Consider the following 15,802-nt stretch of genomic DNA (forward strand, 5'->3'; position numbering starts at 1 on the left):
AAAAAATTTTTTAATTTTTTTATTGTTTCTATCAATCAAGGAAATTATGCTCAATTTGAAAATAAAGTGAATCAAATGGGTAAAAATTGACAGTTTCAACAACAACAAAAAAAATTTTTTTTAATTTTTTTATTGTTTCTATCAATCAAGGAAATTATGCACAATTTGAAAATAAAGTTATTCAAATGGGTAAAAATTGACAGTTTCAACAAAAAAAAATAATTTTTTTTTTAATTTTTTTATTGTTTCTATCAATTAAGGAAATTATGCACAATTTGAAAATAAAGTTATTCAAATGGGTAAAAATTGACAGTTTCAACAAAAGAAAAAAAAATTTTAAATTTTTTTATTGTTTCTATCAATCAAGGAAATTATGCACAATTTGAAAATAAAGTGAATCAAATGGGTAAAAATTGACAGTTTCAACAAAAAAAAAATTTGTTTTTAATTTTTTTTTTATTGTTTCTATTAATCAAGGAAATTATGCACAATTTGAAAATTAAGTGATCCAAATGGTTAAAAATTGGCAATTTTGACGGAATTTTTTTTTATTGTTTGTATGAAACCAATCAATTAAATAATGCACGATTTAAAAATTAAGTGATCCAAATATGTAAAAATTGGCAATTTCGACGAAAATTTCGATTTTTTTTTTATTGTTTATATTTAAACTTTTGTTCATCAGCTCTATAAATCTTAAAATCTCGCAAAAAATATTACCACAATGATAAGTCATAAATCTGATCACAGAAAATAAAATTTCTTTCATTATTTTTTTAAGAAAAATGTATGACATTTTTTTACATTCTCTAGTTATATTTTATTGCTTCTATTGAAACCAATGCACAATTTAAAAATTAAGATATCTGACTCAGCAATTTCGATTTTTTTTTATTGTTTATCTTTAAATTTTGTTCATTTGCTTTCTCAATCTTTTTAATTTTTCATTCCTTAATTTTAAGAATCGAAGCAATATTTGTTTTTTCGCATTATGGTAGACAAAACAGAATAGCAATTACATGCTTTAAATACATTTTCATATAAACGCTGATTTTGAGAAAATCTCATTGCGCTAACACACATTACGAAAAAAAACTTTATTATAAAATCCCTTGAAATTTCGTAAGCAGATTTTGTATGTTAACTCTGTTTTGAACTAAAAGTCAATTGAAGCGTGAATTTATTATTTTTATCATGCTTTTAATAAAAATGTTTAGATTTTTCTTGTTGCAAAAAAGGAATATTGAACAATACATTTAATTTTATTTAATTTGATACTTGACATTTTTTTTAAAGATTTTAGTTCGAAATACAGATAACTATATAACAGATCTAGGAAAAAAAATTTGCTAATAACTATGCATTAAAATTTCTCGCAGTCGGGTACGCTAACCGCTCGGCCACCTGGCCGGCACAAACTATAAAGTAATATATTTATATTTGTTTATGGGTTTAAATTGAAACTTGCTGAGAACATTCATCAGTTTTCTGAATCCTATTAATGATAAAAACCACCAATATGATACTTTCAGTAAAAATAGAAGAAAAAATTTCTCAAAATAATTATTAAATAAATAGCTTTTCGTAGTGTTATACTCAATTGAATAACAATCCTATAGACCAGTGGTGCGCAAACTAGGGGTCGCCAAATTTTTATGAAATGCATTATCCCTGCATGCTGCATACCATACAGTGTACATATAAAGAGTGAAGCACCATCACTCACTGTTTAATTGCAATTGGATTTCCAAAATGTCACGAAATATCGAGTCAGAAGTCATAAACGCATACAAAATTCATCTGTATTTGCTTTACAACTGGACGAGACTACCGATATTAATAAAATGTCACAACTAATTATTTACGTTAGGTTTATTTTTAATGAAGATATAACAGAAACGTTTTTATGTTGCAAAAATTTGGAAGGAAAAACAACTGGAGAAAAAATATTCGAAGTAATAAATGAATATTTGGAAACAAAGTCCCTTATCTGGGCAAACTGTGTTGCGGTTTGTACTGATGGTGCTGCAGCATTAACAGGTTCGAATAAAGGGCTCAGAGGCTTAATTCAGAAGGTGGCGCCTCATATGGTATTTAATCACTGTATGATTCATCGGCAAGCTCTTGTTGCAAAAGATATGGATGAAGAGTTGCACAACGTATTACAAGACGCTGTTAGTTCAATTAACTACATTAAATGCAACAGCCACAACAGCCGTCTCTTTTCAATACTTTGCAATGAGATGGGCTCAACGTATGAGAGATTACTGTTACACACCGAAGTCAGATGGCTTTCACGTGGGAAAATACTACGACGGATATTTGATTTAAGAAATGAAGTGTACATGTTTTTAATCGAAAAGAAACATAGATTGGCAAGTTATTATATCAATGAAGTTTGGCTAGGGAAGCTGAGCTATTTAGTTGATATTTTCGAAAAACTTAACGACTTAAATTTGAGCTTGCAGAGTGAGAATTCAACTATCATAACTACAGCCAGTAAAATTCAAGCTTTTAAGAATAAGTTTAGTCTCTGGCAAACTGAACTGAATAAAAACAACACCAACATGTTCCCTTGCTTTAACGATTTTATCAAGGAAAATAATATAGATATATTTACATTTAAAAACATCATTTCCAATCACATTGAAAAGTTAAAGAAAAATTTTTCGAGAAGATTCGAGGATTTTCCTGAAAACGATCTTGGTTGGATTCGTGATCCATTTTCCTTTGACATATGCAGTTCAACGCTTCAAATTAGTGAGAAAGAGCAATTGATAGATCTGATTAGTGATTATACTCTTCGAAATCAATTTAAGACTCAGCCTTGCCAAACATTTTGGCTATCCGTGGAAAAACAATATCCCGTTTTATGCAAGAATGCCATCAGAGTGTTAATACAATTTGCATCAACGTATTTATGTGAAACTGGATTTAGCAAACTAGTTTCAATAAAAACTAAATACCACTCGCGTTTAAAACCTGAAGATGATATGCGAATTGCAATTAGCAACATACATCCAAACATCGATGAGATAATTAGAAACTTGCAGCCACATACATCTCATTAAAGGGCAATTTACTGATTTTTGTGTTATACAAAAAGTATTTTCTTAAAATTATAAATAAAATTAATATGAGTCAAATATGATGATGTTTTTATTCGATGAAACGAAAGAAATGCTCGAAATATACATCGTATTTGTGAACATTTATCTCTAGGGGACGCCAAAAATTTTCTCTCTACAAAAGCGGTCGCGGTCGAAAAAAGTTTGCGCTCCACTGCTATAGACTATAGAGCATTCTTAAAAAAATATTAATTTCATGATTTTGTATACATTGAATTTAAAGTGTTATGAACATTAGCAAAATAAATGTAGAAATTAAATAGTCACGTAAAGATTACGTAGTCAAGTAAAGAAATTAAGTAAAATCTCGTTGTTTGCAAATCGGCCTTTCTCGTTTCAGCTAAATTTCCTGTTAAAAAACAGAAATCGAAATTTCAAAAGTAAAAAAGAAAAAAAATGAAATTTAAGGAGTTGTAACCAGAAATCTAAAAATTGAAGGTACTAGTGAGAGTTAGAGATTTTGTGGCCAGGAATCGTTTCAAGAGATTTAAACTTTTGAGTTTATTAGAATGTCGTCAATAAACTATAAGGCTTTATGAACCCACGACTAAAGCGAATTTAAACAGGTAGAGACTTCGTCTTACGTCCCTAAAATAGTAAAACACGTTAAGTTCTCCAGAGGATAAAAAAAGTTATGTAGTTTAAATGGTAAATAATGATTGCTGTTAAATAAAAGGGAATGAAAATAGGATATGTATTCAGTATAATATTAGAGAAAATGGAAGAAGTGTACAAAATTAAAGAAAATATATGCACTATACATGTTTCTCAAAAAATTTAAGAAAATGGATCAAGATGATTTTAGAAGCAAACACCTCAAATAAAACCTCTGAACTTAAGGTTTTAACATGTATGTATGCGATTAAAAAATTTTGCTATTACGTAGGTTTATCATTATTAAAATTATTTGGTTTCAATTTTCCTTTTAACGTGAGGTTATTTTGAATCAAGTTCTCTTTTAATAGTTCTTTAAAAAGCTCAATTACATAAATAAATGAAATCCCAGAATTTTGATTTTCAACTAGCTGAAAATACCTCAAAAAGTAATTGTTATTCATTAAATGCTAATGGTTATAAGTACTTGGGCGGTTTCATGTGTATTAAACTTCTATAAACTCAAAACCTTGATCTTCAACCAAGGTGAAAGTAAAACCAAATTATGATAAACGTTTTTGTTAAAAGTAATTTGCATTCTTCGTCGGCAGTGAATAAATGAGGCGTAGTCGTCAATTTATTGTCATAATTCGAACACCCAAGCTCATTCAGAAATGTTCAATAATCAAAAAAGCGTATCCTGGTTCTGTTTTGAGTAGGCTAGAAGATTTATGAGTAAAATCGATAAAATCTTGGTCGTTGTTTTCAATATAGCCTACTTTGAAAACGAATTAACATAAAGAGCAGTTGGATGAAACTCATCATTAAGGTGATTTAACGCAGTTTCCTTTAGGTGATAGATCATCGGTTAAACGCATATAATTATATTCAGGGTGTTCCGTAATCACCGCCTTTAATGCATGGCTTTAGAGTCCTGAAATGAAATAAAAATTATGCATCTTTGAAATCGAGAATTATTATTTGTGCAAAGAAAAAAAAACGTCCTCAAAATCACTATTGAGAAACCCAATCACAATTGAGAAAAATGGGATTTCAAAAATCCAAACTTGTTTGATTTCCGGGAGAGTTAAAAAAAAATCTGAAATGCAGCTACAGAAAACACATTTAAGTTTTTTTGAGCAATCAAACTGGTTTTGACGTTTTAATACCACCTTCCACAATAGAGATTCAACAGATTTCGATGGCATATTTTTTTCTCTTTCCTCGCTTACAACAATAATTTACAACTCTTAATGTTCATATTTTTTGGATTTTGGATGTTCATATTTGAAGATAAAACAAAGGAAAATTATAGACATATGAAAAAGAAAAAAAAAAGGGGGGGGGGGAATAATAATTTAAAAAAATGATTTAAAAAAAAAGGATGAAATTTCATTTAAAAAAGCAGGGAAAAAAAGATATAATCTTTTCATCAGCCCACACGATAATATCCGCAAAAAAGAGTGGTCTTTTTTGCGGATATAATCGTGTGGGCTGATGAAAAGATTATATCTTTTTTTCCCTGCTTTTTCAAATGAAATTTCATCCTTTTTTTTAATCAGTTGTTTGTTATTTTTTTAATTATTATTTCCCCCTCCCTTTTTTTCATATGTCTATAATTTTCCTTCGTTTTATCTGCATTTTGAACTTATTTAATGAGTTCTGTTTACTTGCAGCTTATGCGCAATAAATGAAACTTATTGTTTTTCTTANATATATATATAAAATCTCTGAATATAAGAAATTATACATACGTAGAGTTGTAGATTCGATAATCATATTCAAATTAATTATTAAAATTGCTTGTTCAAATCAATTTCTTTGAATTAAAAAATTAAATTCAACTGATTTAAATTTGTAACAAAATGAACAAGTAACTATTATTCAAACCAATCAAAATAAACCGATTCATACATTCGAATGAGTATCAACTTTATTTCTCCTTTTATACCTTACAAAAATATATACAAAAATTACATGTTTCTCAAAATAAGTATTTATAGAATAAATAGATTAACATCAACTGATAAGTATCAATTTATAACTTCAATCTTTTCTTCAAATTTTTAAATTCATTGATTATGATGAAATCACTAATTTGATGGAGCCAAGTGAATGGAGATCAGTTAATTGAAATCGTTGAAATTATCCACAATACGACAATACAGATGTCGGAAAAAATAATGGAAACACTTCGATGCAAGCACATTTTTTTGATACTTAAATAATCATTTTATGAATTTAGAAATGTTTAGATTATGCAATTTCTCATATATATCAATGATGTTTAAAACTTTTAAATGTTTGAGGGACAGACAAATTACAAACGGAAAAAAGTGTTTTCGAACGCTCTATGACAAAAAATGTAACAACCCCAGTATCTTGTTCCAGTTATTTTGGTTATTCAATGCAACAATTGTACAAAGTTTCGTAAACCTAACTTAAATATATATATGAAAACATAGACATTTTTATAAAAAAAAAGAAACTAATATTTTTGTCTTGCGTTTTTTTGCTATAACTTTAAAACCATTCATTAAAATGAAACAAAACTTTTGGAGCAGTTTAAAATTAATTACAAAATTATTGCTTTAAAATTTGAGAATAATCCGTTTAAAACTGTGCAAGATATGAGTAATAAACGTAGTTGTTTTATACTGTGCATGCGGGGAAAAATTTAAGAATATTTTTTCTTAATTTTGTACAGAATTGTATTTTACAACCAATGAAAAAAAAACCCGACTTGAATTTGAAATTTTAAAAATTTCAAGCAATTTTTTAAGTAGCTTCTAAGTAGTAAAAAAAGAAGCTTAAAATGATATGGAGTTTTCCACATGTTTCATTTTGTACTATTGAATAAGATTTATTGATAAAAGCCACATGGCATAGTTGTGGATCATCCCCCATAAAAGTATCATTTCCTTTGCCAGTTTTCTTTCCTTATTAAATCACAATTTGGTGTATCAATGTTTATTGTAAGGGTTTATCATTTGTTATTAAATTTTGTCTTCTGATACAAAATTGTGATACAAACTTGATATGATACAAAATGTAGAAATCCCTTATCATTTTGAACTTTCTTTTAGCTAGTACAAAAACTGCGTAGAAAATTGCTTCTAACATTTTAAATTTTTAAAGTATTCAAATCGGGCCTTTTTCATTAGTTTCCAAGTACAATTCACTACAAAATTATGAAAAAAAAGTTTATTTTTTCTGCTCATGTGCTGTATTAAGTAATTACTTTAATTACTTTCATATTGCGAAGGTTTTGAATAATTTTTTCCCCAATTTTTAAAGCAAAATATTTGTAATTAATTTTAAACTCTTTTGAATTTTTTTTATTTAGTATTTTTAATATAGTAAAAACAATTTGTTTTTTATAGAAATGTTCATATCCAAAAATGTTTAAGCTAAAATTACGAAATTTCGTGCAATTAGTGCATATAGTAACAAGAACTATCACAAGTTACAAATCTATTGCTACATTTTTAGCATAAGGTGTTAAAAAACATTTTTTTCCCGTTTGTAATTTATTGTAGGTCCCTCAAACCTTTAAACTTCATTGATATGTATGAGAAACCGCATGCTCTAAACATATCTGAAGTTATAAAATGATTCTCTTAGTAGTTCTTGAGAAAGATGAAATAAATGTATTAGAATAGAAGTGTCTCCATTATTTTGTCCATCTCCTAAATAACGATGCAGCTGAAGAGTAAATAGAACGTGTTGTTGTTCAGCTAAAACTGTCAAAAAGTTGTGTATGTGACCAAAATTTAATACAAAAATCGTACATATCTAATAAAACAAGCTAAATATTTAACTTAAAGCGTCGAATGAGAACGGATTGTGCGCAATGAAACGTATACCCACATAAAAACTGAAACAATTCAAAACATCGCAATTTTGAGTCCCGTGAAAAATAAATGCTAAAAAAACTATAATAAATGCAACATTGATTAGATTGTCGAAGTATGTTCTGTCATGTGATCCAACTTGGTGCGTTATAAAAGTAGCTCAAGTGTAACAAAAAAACTCAGATTTAAGATATAATTTTAACAGAATTAAGTTATAAATGTAATGTAACTTTTCTGCTGAGAATAAAAAAGATATAACAGCAGTGAATTTTTCAAGGGAATGTAGCAGTTGTTCTCTAGTTATGTTTAAAGAATCTTTTTAAGAAAAAAAAAATAAATAAAAATAAAATAAAAAAAAACAGAAAATGTATTTCAAAAGTAACACTAAATACATGACTAACAACTCCATTTACATTTCTATAGCTGTTCTAGAATATTAATACTTTTTCGCCAACACGTTTTCTCTACGCGAAGGGTTGTCACAGGAATATTTTTAAAAAAATATTAAAAAAGTTTGGCTTGTTTTTTTGGTAATTTCTCTTTTTATCGCCTTATTTTTAGAAACTTTATAATGTTTTAAGATTAATTATATTGTTTATAATTTAAGTATTCAGTAATCTTTCATCAGAAAACGTGAGACAAATAAAGCAGCTGATTTTCGAATCATTTCTTTATCCACTACGCGATTTCTTTTATTTTTTGTTGAACTAAATACAAATACGCAATTTCTTAACAGTTATGACTAAAATAAATAAGCAATTTAAAAACACTTGTTTAGTACCCGTAAAAAAATACAAGAAAAATAAAAATAAACCGATATGTAACCATTTTCAATCTTATCGAAATTTAGAAATTGGTTTTTTAATAAAATAACTTTTATATTGTCACTTTTATTAGTTTTTCTTTCTAACAATTTGTTGTGGTTTGGTTAAGGTATTAAGCATTTTTCAAACATTATTGTTGTCTAATTGCGTATTTAGCATTTTTGAACGTTAGGATTTGATTGTTCTATTAAACATTTTTCAGGCATTATTGTTTTACTGTCGTATTATACATTTTTAGATGAATCACAATCGTTGACTTCAATTTTTATTCGATTGGATAGAATTAGAGCTTTCATCATCATATAATGTGGAACAGCTGAGACAAATATATTGAAATACTGAGTCTATTGATATATAATCGAAGAAAATTTGATTAATTCATGTTTTGCCAAACAACTCCCCTAAGTTTTCAATTTTTACTTGTTCTGTTTAGCCCAGCTACGTTTATTCGATTCTCTATTTATTTATTAATTTTTTTATGGCTATGTTACAAATTTCCACATACAAAGGAGTTAATTTTAGTTTTTCTTTTTGCCATTTTTTTCCCAATAAGGTTATCATTTCAACTTTTTGTCACTGTTATGACTAATATGAATTTTTCCTATTATTGAGGGTAAGATGCTTCTAACGTAAATCTCAAAAATATTTCTTAGTTTTTTTTTTTTTTTTTTTTTTTTTTTTTTTTNTTTTTTTTTTTTTTTTTTTTTTTTTTTTTTTTTTTTTTTTTTTTTTTTTTTTTTTCTATAAACGAAATTGTGCGTATCCAGCTTTTTCTCGGTAGCATTTCAGACCAATTAAACAGGAATCTATTTAATAATTTTATATATCCCTTTAATGGTATCTGTACCAAACCTCATACAAAAAACATTGCTTTCCAAGAATGCTAACAAAGCTATAAGCACAAAAATTTTTTGAAATGATCTATTTCATTTACAACAAAATGCACAAATATAGTTGATTTATGAGATTTACTGAAAACGTACAAAAATAATCTTTTCGTTTCCATAAAAATTTAAAATGCTAAGCTAATAAATCCTATAATTAAAATATCTAATATTACGAGAAACAAGCAATATTGTTTTCTTTTCTTTATTTTTCATAAAGACTATCTCGAAGTATGCTATAAATTCATTATTTGAAATGGTTACTGAAAACGCACAAAATCATCTATCCATTTTCTAACACAAACTTTAAAATTCAAAAAAAAAAAAAATGAAATAAAATAAAATTCAAAAAAAACATACGAGCATACAATTTAGTAAAATAACAAAAGATTATATATATTTTTCAATACCTAAGAAATAAATTAAAAAAAATCAATAAAGATTGAAATCGCATTTTTCTAGTTTTAAAATAAATTTTCGAACATTAGGAGAAAAAAAACTTCAGAATTGGAAAAAGCTATCTAATCTTTATTAACAAATCAATAACTTAGCTTAGATAAAAACGACAGAAAGCTTACCCTGTTACTTGAAATATTTAACGAAATCGATTAAAAATTAAACAAACAAAGCAACTAATTTTAAATTGAATATTCCCGTAACCAAAGAAAATTTGAAGAAAATTAGGCATTAAATAAACTAAACAAGTTCTAAAAAATAATTTCGTGATCATAAATTAATCTAATAATTTAATCTTGTTTATTAATTAATTCAATACACTCTTTAGCAAAAAGTTTTAATTTTTAGACACAATTTACTAAATAAAAATGAGCAGAAACTAAACATATAATATAAACAAAATATGTTTTGTGATAATTTCGGGTACAGTTCTTAACTTAAAAACAAAATGAATTAAAATAAAAGAACTTACCAGTGAAAACGTAGAAAATGTATTATTTACTTCAACGATAGATTCTACTCCTTTCAAATCCAATCGGCAATTTTTTTTAACAGGCAGACAAGAAGCAGGAAGAAGAAAGAAGAAAAAAAAAGAATAATTACGTTAAGTATAAATATCGACAGTAATATTATCAATCGTAAATATTATGAAAGTTCGTGACATCAGTTCAAAGAAATAAATCGTCGAAGTTGTAGTTAATCAAAATTTCTGATCAAGATATCGTTTTCACACTTGTTCGAATTTAACAGTTCGTACTCTGAATTAACCGGTATCAATTATAAAATTATATTTTAAGAACAGAGTTTAAGAACTTAAACTGTTTCAAAATGTAAACTTTATCTAACTAATCATGTTGCAAACATACAAAAAGCTGTTCTAAAAATTCCAAAGATCGTTTTCTATAGGCAAGATGTTTATCGATTCATTGAGCAACCATCAACAATGCCACTTATCACAATAATCTTTTCTTTTGTAACAACAAAAACCAACTTTCCTATCAATACACAGCTCGTAGAACTGAATGTTTACAAATTATTCCAAGTTGACAATCAACTGGTTTTCAAGAATCTTTGAGAATGCCTGCTCTAAATGCATGCGTCATGAGCTTAAGAACAAAAAAGTGTGCGGTAGGCCTTCATTTTTATGGAAACTGTCTCGAGAAAGACCAAGGTTAGAGTTCGCAGAGGCGTGGTTCACTTTCATCATGTTCTTTTTTTTTTTAGAAAAGAAAAAAAAACTCTTACTTTAAAGTTATTTTACTAGTTTGCATAGTGATGACAAGTCTTTATAATTATTACCTTTAATAATGATCAGAAAAAGATTCTGTAGTCTTAAAAAGTATGATAAAATAGATGATAAAAAACATTTTCCATGCACAATATTACGCCTGATTGTATGCATGTAAGTTAAACATATATTTTTAGGGTTTTTTCGGTGAACGTCTTTATTTTTTATTTTTTAACTTAGGAACCACAGTATGAAAATTGAGACATTTCTTTCTGCCATTGAGTATGGCAGAATATTGAAAATTCTGCAATACTCAATGGCAGAAAAAAAATATCTCAATTTTTAAACAATATTGAAAATATTGAAATTTTTTAAACAAACAATGAATATAGTTTATTTTATAGTTAAACGATTCATAGTTAAATATCATAGTTAAACGATTAACATGGTTTATTTTACTTCCAAGCTAAAACTGGTGTTTAAGGAGCTTCGAGTCTCGGTAATAATTTTCCAAAGGGAAAAAAAGCTAGCTGAACCCTTTTAGTAATTCCTTCTCAATGAACATTATAATCCGTTTATCGTTAAGCTAACCCTAGAAAGTTTTCATTTGTTTTTGTTTTTTTCAATCAAGCAGGTAGATTTTATTAAAATTATCTTCCGCCGATCCCTTTTAGGTATGTTTTTTAAATAAGCAATCATTTTCATAATCTTAAGTACACTGTTTGGTTTGAGTTTGGTAAAATGTCCTCTATTGTGAGTTCTAGTGCCATTCAATTTCATCTTATCTTTCCTCCTACTAAAAAAATTTGTGCTTGTGCCACGTTTCGCAAAAATCATTCCCTGCTCCTCTGTATTCTGGATTCAATGTTCAATTAATTATACACGCATACAATACATAAGGGTTGAAAGTTTGGATTGGCATATGGATAGACTTTCAAAAGTCTGCACAGTGGGCCAGCATCTAAGGTTTCGTGGCCAAAATTAGTATTTCGATAAAATTTGTTTCAAAATTTGGGGGTTTTTATTTAGGGTTTTTTATGTTTAGGTAAATTGAATTCATAGTTGAAATTTTGAAATACACTAAAAATACCCACACAAAAAAAACAAAATGGCGATTGAAATATGGCAAGCAAAAATTAAAAAAATAATATAGTACGTTTAAATAAGTAAATATAGCAATGAAATTATAATAATTTTCGTAATTTTATATTGAAAATGAAAAGCAAATTTTATTTTCGAAGTAATATTACAAAATAACGCAAATTAATTACAAAGTAACGCGAAAACATGCAAAAAGAACATACCTTTTTTTTTTTCGGTATATTTAGTCTACCTTTGCAATATGGGCAAAATGGGGCAGGTTTTTTCGAAAGAAGAAGTATCAAAGAAGACAATAAAAAAAAAGTTTAGCTAATTACCTTGTGGAACTTTTTGGAACTTAGTTTCGAAAGTCATTCAAACATTGTAAAATGTCAAATGATAAGATAAAAACTTTAGGTTTGTCAAGAGCATTAACTAATCCAACAAATTGAAAAATTGGACTAAAATTTCAGACTAATTACTCTGATAAAAATGTAACAGTAAGGTAAAATTTCTATATATATTTCTGAAATAAAAATTTAAAAGTTACATTTCAAAAACATTTAACATATTTTTCATTACATTGTACTTTCGTCGGTCCAAAAAGTAAATTATAATGTTTGGAATGGTTTTGAATACTTAATTTGGGCTATATTAAAACTACCTACACATATTTTAGTTGAAAATTTAATTTTTGACTTTTGGCCAAAGATCGCGTCTTCTGGCCCACAGTGGTCTGTATCGAAACACTATATACAATTTCACATTACAAATTTTAAGTGGCCGGGAATATTAATTTAATAAGTTTTGATTCATTTAGATAATTAAGGCTGAAAAGTGGTCAACAAACTACGGCTTGCAATCCTCACGCGGGGCTTTTACGTGTTTTAAGAGAGGATTGAATTTCGAGTACCTGGGGGAGCGATAGGGATGCCTGAAGAGTTTCTCTGGCCGCTAACCTAATGAAATACGATTCGAGGACATCTGGTTTTTTAATTCTTGTATTAAAAAGGAAATAAATATTGCTCAGTGCTACAATGCTTCTTCAAGGTTTTCTATATACATATGTGGGCGCATGTGCTTATTACAAAGACGGCTTAGCCTTAAGTTGAAGAACAGATAGCACAAATTAGAGAAGAACATCGCAAAAATATTTCCAGAGTTACAGCGGGATTCGTACCCACTACTTCCACGTTACAGAGCTTTTGGAGAATCGGCGAGTCCATTCGGCCAAGGAAAATTCGTTATTTATTATTTTTCCTTAATAAAACAAATTTCAGCTACAAAGCCGTACATATACATAAACCTATATATATATGTATCAAAAATATGCATACACATACGTTTTTGTCTTACATGTCTACTGTATTTTGACACCTTTTATGTTTCCGTTAAATAGTTGGTCAGGAATAACCTAGCTGGTTGAGCATTTGCGCTATGTCCGAAAGGTCATGAGTTCGATCTTCGCCAGCCGAAGACTCCCCATGTCCAAAATGCACTCTAAATCTGTCTGATGCACACTAAATCTGTCGGGGTCACAAAATCCTCCAAGTTCCCATAAAAAATCAATACCTCTGGGAGTTCTTAATTAGAGATTAATCATGTTCTGGTTCAGGTCAAAATTACGATCAAATGATGGATGGTTGGTGTGTGAATGTGTCCTCCCTGTAAAACGGGACATGACAAATACATGTTGTCTTCGGATCATCCTAAGGGATGTTTTCCAGACCGTCGCCAATAGCCCATTATGCAGCTCAAGAGCGACGTAAGTAAATGCACCGTACCGTTAAGTATTTAAAAAAAATTTTCATTCAATAAAATAAAATAAAAATGCGTTAAAAATGTCTGATAACAGGCCGTCCAAATATTACGTAGGCATGTAAATAAATCGTTATTTATCTTAAACAAATAGGATTGTAGAATTATGCATGCAATAAATGAGAATAAAAATTAAATCAAAATCTCCATTTCTCAATACTGCAATGCTATTGCTACATACTCATATGCAGACTTTTGGTCGCATTACAAAGAAGGCATATAAAACCTTGTTAAATTGAAGAACAGATAACTCAAATTTAAGAAGAACACCGCAAAGATATATTTCCAGAATTAAAAAAGGATTCAATTCCACTACATCCATTGCAATTGATTTACATTGCATTCACTTAATTCTCTGTTTATTCCAAAAAAGTTATATATATATATATATATATATAATTTCTCATGCGAGTCTTTCTATATTAACTAATAAGCTTGGAACATATGTTTCTTATCAAGTTTAAGATGTAGAAGTCGGTCTCTCACAAAGAGTCATTAAAAGTCAAGATGAACCAGATAAGGCCAGATAAACCATTCTTTTCTGAAGTCAATGGGCAATAATTCGTAAATAAAGTACGCATTAAGATAGTCCCAGAAACTTTCCACCGTCAGAGTGGCGATATCCTTTCAGCGAATCAAAATCTCTAAATTTTATCAATTGAATGACGTTTCATTGAGATAAGAAGATCCTTGCAACCACTTCCTCTCAGAATCTCCCTTTAAAATCTCGGGACAGCCAAAAATGCTTGTCTTTTTTCATATTTCTATGGCTAGATAAATCTGGGCCAAATCCAAACAATCCCTGCAATGGGGAAAGCATCAATGTAAATACCCCACGAACACTGTTTTCAATACTTAATATAACGTAATAAAATGCCTTTTTATCGAAATCAGCCTAAGTCTCTTAATTTATCTAGCCTTTAAGGGCATAACACTACACACACACACACACACACACATATATATATATATATATATATATAAACAAGAATGTATTTGAAACTGAAAAGCTTTATTAAATTAAGTGCAGAGCTCTGTTTTACATTGTAAAGTGAAAAATCGAGAAGCAAATTTCTAAAACATTGATTTGGTTAGGAAACTCAGAATTTTACTTACAATTCAAAAGAAATTTGAGCCGTTTGAATAAATGAATCAACTTATCAATTTTGCAATCGTTTATTCAACGTTGAATAAACTTTGATAAAAACATTATTGTTGGGATGGAACGCGAGTAGTATTTATAATCATAATAAAACCTCTATCTTTGGTGAAAACTCGTCCTGCTTACATACATACACATTTCGACTCTTTAACTGCATTTTAAAATGGTTTACCGTTGTTATAATCAAACTAACCTTTTTCCCCCTAATATAATGCATAATTCATAATACTGAACATAACATTGTGACACTTTCATGTGCACGTATAATAAAATTTTGAATTAATGGCTTTTCCTTTGTAAGAGTGACAATTATTGTTGCATGGTCAGTTGGTTTCAGAAAAAAAAAAAATTATGAACACATAATTTACATCATGACTATTTTTTTAATTAGAGTATGGCCCCCATTGTTTTACCTGAACATAAAAGGACCTTCAAACAAAAAAAATTCCCCCCCTCATATGCCAGTCATTTACTCTCTTTTCAAATCTTCCGTAGACATGTTGACATTGACTATCTGGTTCATTAATTTGATTTACTTTATTTAAAAGAATCCTCGAGTGGACAAAAACAAGTTACGTGAGAAAAATTTCGTCTAAAAATTAATATGCTTTCGGTGTTTTTCCAAATGATATTCAAAAAGAAGAACATAGTTGGATTAAATTATAACCATTGTATTTACCGCATCAACTTGACATATTACACTATATTTCATTGTTGCATCATCTTACTCATCATTGCAGAATTAGCACTTACAACATCAGCCTGCTAAGGAGT

The 15,802-nt window shown here is 28.3% G+C and overlaps 1 protein-coding gene across 1 annotated transcript in view; it reads right to left on the reverse strand.

Annotated features, from left to right (window-relative positions):
- LOC107447357 (zinc transporter ZIP10) overlaps nt 1-10,865 on the reverse strand; it is a 47,545-nt gene extending 36,680 nt beyond the window's left edge. Inside the window, exon 1 of the mRNA XM_016062243.4 lies at nt 10,213-10,865. The gene's annotated coding sequence lies outside the window, so the exon portion shown is untranslated. The remainder of the gene's footprint in view (nt 1-10,212) is intronic.
- Nucleotides 10,866-15,802: the final 4,937 nt, after the last annotated feature.

The sequence above is a fragment of the Parasteatoda tepidariorum genome, chromosome 6 (genome assembly GCF_043381705.1).
Source record: "Parasteatoda tepidariorum isolate YZ-2023 chromosome 6, CAS_Ptep_4.0, whole genome shotgun sequence".
NCBI classification, from domain to species: Eukaryota; Metazoa; Arthropoda; class Arachnida; order Araneae; family Theridiidae; genus Parasteatoda; species Parasteatoda tepidariorum.